Source organism: Centrocercus urophasianus, unplaced genomic scaffold (genome assembly GCF_019232065.1).
Source record: "Centrocercus urophasianus isolate 14NV4802_14NV808 unplaced genomic scaffold, USGS_Curo_1.0 seq_18, whole genome shotgun sequence".
NCBI lineage: Eukaryota > Metazoa > Chordata > Aves > Galliformes > Phasianidae > Centrocercus > Centrocercus urophasianus.
The window spans coordinates 18837659-18843991 of NW_024884733.1; positions in this window are offsets into that span (position 1 = coordinate 18837659).

Consider the following 6333-nt stretch of genomic DNA (forward strand, 5'->3'; position numbering starts at 1 on the left):
CAGATGGAGACAGAAACATTTAGCTATATATCAGGGCCTCGTAAGTGTTAAGAGCAGCTGATACGTGAAGCACAAGTGATAATCATAAAGCAGCAAAAAAGCATAGATTAGTCATATTATTTATTGCAAGTATTTAAAAGGGAATCTAGGTATTTATTCCACTACAATGAGATGCTTCAATCAAAATCTCCACAATAGGAAGAAGTGATTCTGCCCTACAGGATGCCACTGATTTCCACATATTCTATGCTTTTGGTTTGTCAAATGCCACTCTTTACTTATTTTGTGCAGATATGTTCCAAACTTGAAAACATTGCGATCAGCTCTGTGTGCTTCATGAAAGCAGCTTTTCTCAATAACCTCTGCCCCAAGAAGAATGCGGGTGGGGTATCTAAACCTTTTGGCCTTCATTAGGATGCCATGTGGTTTTTATATTCCCTCTCTTTGAAAACACTGCAACAGGGAAGAGGGAAAGCACAGATTTCTTTAGTTTTGTCATAAGAAAATGTTGTTCAAAGAAGAAAAATGCAAAGAAAGTTCTATAGGGTGCTTAGCCACAAAGAACCTGCAGTGATCGGAACTGCATGATGAAAGGAATGGATTTGTTTTTGCAACAGACAGAAATCAAGGCATGTGTTTCAAGGGTTTCAAAGAAATCTTGGCATATGTGAACAGAATGCCTGCTCAACAACTTGTACAAAGGGCAACTGTGTTCAAGAGTCACTTCCACTGCAATTTTTATGGAAGGTAAGAGATCAAGCAATTTGCATTCTCTAAAGGAAAGATTATTACAAATCAGAATTTCACTGACTTTATAAATTTCACAGTAAAAATATTACCATACAAACAATCATCTACTTAAAAATTTCAGCCTTCTTAAAGATCAAGAAAGGCAGCCTGCTCTCTGGCCAAGTCTGCTAATGGGCACCTCCATAAAACATTGGTTCCCCTTAAGTTCCTCCCTCTTTTATCTGCTGAAGGAAAAATAAAAGAAATCGGCATTATTTGTCGGTAAGCACAGCCCGAAGGATCTCCTTTCCTGCAGATAAAGGCTTTTTCCAGATGACTGCCAGAGATCCCAGGAATTGTTCAGACACAACAGAGATGTGTGTGGATGCATATCAGTCTCTAATGCATCTCCAACTTTTCCCTAACACTGAAATATCTTGTGCGTAAATCTCGATCTTTACGTTTTCTAATACAGTATAGATGTTTTTGTGCTGCTAATATTGTAATTAAAATGCATATTTAGTTATAAGCATTTTTGAGACATATTCAGTGATGAATAAACTAAGAAATTTTTAATGAAATGGATCGCTGATGACTCTCCGCATATTGGCTTTTATAGCATTCTATTTCATTCCCTGAAGTTACACACTGGACCAGTATAAATGACAGTTGCAAGAAAAAAAAAAATACCTATGAATAGAGAATCCTTTTGGAAGAGTGGGGGGCTTTGTTGCTTAATTATATTGAGTCAAAGTAGATGGGCATTAACGTGTGTTCTGATCTGTACTGCACCCATGCAGTACAATACCTGAGACCCCACTGGGTAGAAAACAACATTAGAGTTATTTCTTTTCAACTCTTTTTGTTCAATATCTGCAGTAATAGAAACCTTTTTTCAGTTTTGGTTTTTTTCCTTAGACACCAGGCTAACTGTCAAGAGCATATATCAAAATCAATAAGCAATAGGCATGATTCACTCTTCTAAAGCTTGAACTTACATATTGTTCAAGAGATGAAATGAAAACAGGGCTGCCATTCTGGTTAGCATTTCATGAAAATTTGGTGGCAATTATCCCCAGTACTTTCCTGTGTATGTGTGTATATGTGTATTATATAATATTATGTATATAATATATGTACATATATGAGTAACATGGTGCCTATTGCTATTTTATAACCTTCACATCTGTTTTTGACTGTTTACCAGTGCAGGGGAGATTCATTAACTTCAGTTTGGCAAGAAATTTACAGCTGAGCAAGTCTGTCATTTTTCTTTCTTAATCTTTTAAGAAGCACAGAGAAGACAAGGCCATTTTTTATAGTTCAATAATATCTGATGGAAGAATGAGACAATTTTTTGTGTTGTATACAGTTGTGTAGCTGGGAGGAAGAAGGGAAGTACTTGCAGGATAAGCAGAGAATTTGCTCAAGTTATAAATTTTACAGAGGTATCTAGTAAAATCTTTATTATGCTTTCTAGACCAACAGCAACACTCTGCCATTTCTAACATATAATATGGCAAAGATTGTCAAAACACTTTACAAACAATAATAAGCTCTCACCCTAGTGAGACAAATAGCTAAAAACAAAGCAAAACAAACAAAAAAAAAACCAACACTTCCTTAAGATCACAAAGAAATCACAGAATCTACTTCTAAACTTTCTTTCTAGAAAACGTTACCTCTCTGGATTGTTATTTCTATTATTTCTGCCTGAATTTATTACATGCCAGAACAGAATATAGCAGTATGGACGACTCCAGTAAAGAAACACTGGAACTGCTAAGGCTCTGTTCTACAAACAGTAATTGAATATAAATATTTTTTCCAGAAATTGATTTTTTTAAAGCATTCATTTCATTCATTCTCTTCATGGATACATAATGACACTGTGCTTGGAAGGACAAATGAAAGGTAAAGAGTTACACAAGGTTTTATGTATCTTAGATGACAATATGTAGTAAAAATTACAGGTATATTGAATAACTCAGTCACTTTAATATCTCCGCACATCCAGCTACCACTACTGAGGGACTGATGGAGGGTTTCAGGCTTTTTATTCAAGTGTAACACCAATTGAAAACAATAATGGCTACACTTACTGAATTTGTTTCGTTTTGTAGACCACTATATGGAAAAACTAGCTTTATTTAATTTTCTCTTTTATAGTCTTCAGTATCCTCTTCAAATACTGCTTTCTGTTACAGCAGAGCATAAAATGGAATTCTTTCAACACACCACTTCAGAATACCTTATGATTTCACCAGTTCTGGAAATAAATACACCTTCCAGCTATTCCTTTAGTCCAAACCACCCTCTAACAGGACTGCTGGAGGGATGCTCAGGCAGGGGTCCTGAAACTTTTCAGAGAGGAGCAAGACTACACAGTAAAGATCCATTTAGAAAGAGACATGTATCCAACACTATTTGCATAAAATCGGTAGCTGAGGATTTACTTTTCTCTCCTCCAGAAGTGAAAGTTAATATGAATAGGTTCAAAGGCAGCACTGGAGAGAGCTGTCAATGTTTTCGCTCTCAGGAGAACAAGCTGAGCAGGTAGGGGGTTATGTGAGAAGGATGTATTTTGAGTTAAAAAAAAAAAAAAAAGAGTAAAACTAAAATTAAAGTTGTCTTTTTTTTTTTTTTTCTGGAAAAGGGGACCTTTACTGACCTGAAATTTAAGCAGCCAGGAAACAGTGTGTCTGAATTAATCTTTGAAACTAACATTTAGACAAAGAAGTAAAAATGTTCACATGGCATACAACCCTTCAAGGCAGCAAACTTGTGAGAAACTGGAGATATGTGAAAGAGTTTGTATTTGCTGGACAGTTGCACCATGGTTCAATCTACCTGATGAGCTAATTTTCCAGTACATGAGCAGTATGCTTTCTGCTGGACATACAGCAAATTCATTTCTAGGATGCTTCTATTTGGGTTTGTTTTTGGATAAAGGTATGAGGAACTCATAAAGATACTTTTTATAGTATATATTACCACAGTATTGTAGTATAGAGCATTTCATGTAGGATGCAGATCAACTGTGTTAAATGCCATACACACAAAGGCAGACTCAAGTTTACGATCCAAGAGCAAAATGGTAGTGAGGCCCACATTTTACACATCTCACATTCTAGATGGGGCTGCACTGAAGACTGCAGTAGATATACTAACCTGGACAGGCAAATAGCCCATACATGTTAGGCAGAGATTCCCATTTTAAGTACTGGCATGGTCTGACCTTACTTATTTCTCTTAACAAAGTTACAGGAATATATTTCAGAATATCTTGCCCATTGAGTACAATTGTATTCCTTATATGTGCAGGAGTCTGTTCACTATTCATCCTTGAAAAACATGAAGAGGAAAATATCAGAAGCCACCACAAGAGAGAGATTCCAAATAGCAATGTATATGCAGTTAATTAACGTAATGACCACTCAGATACTGCTTAAGAAGTTGATGACATATTTATCAGTTGACTAGTCCTTAAATCAGGACACTCAAACTGCATAAAAGCACAGATCAAAGTAGTGGCCTCAATTAAATTACAAGCTTTATCAGTTGTTTAAAAAGGCAGTGAGCTTGCAGCGAGGCCTGGTGGGACACTGCAGAACGGGCTTCTTGGTGGCTCTGAAACCCAGGGACAAATCCCAGTGCATAACCTTTGCCTTCTGTGCTGGTCTCTCACTCCCAGGTGTTAGGAAAACAATGTGTGAACTAGTTCTCATCAGAAGGAAGCAAAACACAATTTCACATTTACAATAAAATCTGTGATCTGAGACATATTCTGTGAATACACACAGTTTAATAGTATACTAGCAGTGCAATAGCACCCAAAAGCCACAATCAGGAGCCAATCTCCATTGTGCTAAAAGCTATAAATCCTTTGGATTCATTATTTCTGCAGTGTATCTCAATAGGACCTAAAGGAAGTCATAAAAATTGATAGTTTCCAAAAGAAATTCCTCCAAGCAGTAAAGTTTAATCTCTCACTGATCTGTTATCCAGATAGAATAATACAGGGACAGTAACATATATATCCTACCCAAACACACATTCTATCACCACATCATACTCTTCTCATGCTGGGTGAGCTAACTGAATTGAACTTGACCTTCAAAGCCCTTGGAATGCAACAAAATATCTCTATTTTCTGACATTTATGGGTAGCTTTTCTGCATGGCTGCTTTTATTGCCTGGAAAATAATGGTGAAAGCTCTGTGTACAAACCTACTATAAACACTGACAAATCACATGAAAGGAAGACAGATTTATTTGGTGTGGATTACTCCAGAACTAATCTAATCAAATCCAAGATTTACATTTTTAAAGCATATCAAAAATTCGCTGAGTTCACATTTTGATACAATAGATATATATTACTGTTACTCTAATCTGCAAGTATAATTGAACTGATCTTGATTTTCAGTGCTTTTATTTTTTGCTTTAAAAAAGGCCTTATGTATTTCACATGCAAATGCAGCTTAGAGCTAGCACATACACTAGGAATACCCTCTAGAAAATGCATTTGGAAGAATATCAATCTAATAAAGCTTAGATAAGAAATGCACTTGAATGAATGTATATTAAAAAATGGAGGGCTAGGTACGAAGAGGCAAACATTTCCCATTCACAGTTTCCATTAAAGAAACCACATCTGGTCAGCATAACAGAGGTGATCATGAATACTTATCTGACAGACTGCGTCCGCTTTGTTGGAACAAACATGACACAGACAGGCACATCACAGTTTTTCATCCCTTAGCCCATGGAACATGGAAGGACTATCAAGTGTCAGAAATTATTCCAAACTCTTCTTCTGCCTCTGTGCACATTTTCCATATTTGCATGCAAAAGGCAAACAAAGTAATGAACATTCAGACTGTCTATTTGTAAATAAAACTGGCTGTGGCACACTGCCCAGTACAACTTGTGGGCTGTTCTCTAGAATTAGAGTCACAGAATTGCAGGAGTTGGAAAGGACCTCAATAGATTGAGTTCAATCCACCTGCTAAAGCAGGTTCCCTATAATAGGTTGCATAGGCAGATGTCCAGATGGGTCTTGAATATCTCTAGATATTCACAATCCCTCTGGGCATTTTGTTCCAGTGCTCCATCACCCTTACTGTAAAGAAGTTCTTCAGCATATTGGTATGGAACTTCCTCTGTTCAAGTTTTAGGGCAGTGCCCCCTGTCCTAAAAGATGAGGTGGGCCCATGATACAAACAATGCAGCTCCACCATGGGAAGGACACAGACTGCTCCTGTTATGTGGCCTGACCCTGGACAAGTCCTCTCTATTTTGTTTCTTAATTTGACTGTAAAAGTACCCTAACAGCTTCTAGGGAACATTGTTCTAATCTCAGGCAGTAGTTAGCAATTTAAACCTCTACCTTTACCTCAGTGTTTCTTAAACAGGGACTACCAACAAAACAATAAGTCTGGACAGGACAGAGTGCCCCACTCTCCTGCAGCTACGGGCTGCCATTCACGCCACAGGTTGGCAGCAGCATTCACTGTACCCGCATCCTCTATCTGAGTGTTTGGGTTTGCAGCACTTCATGCAGTCACTGCAAGTTATGAAAGTATTTTATGATCTACTCCA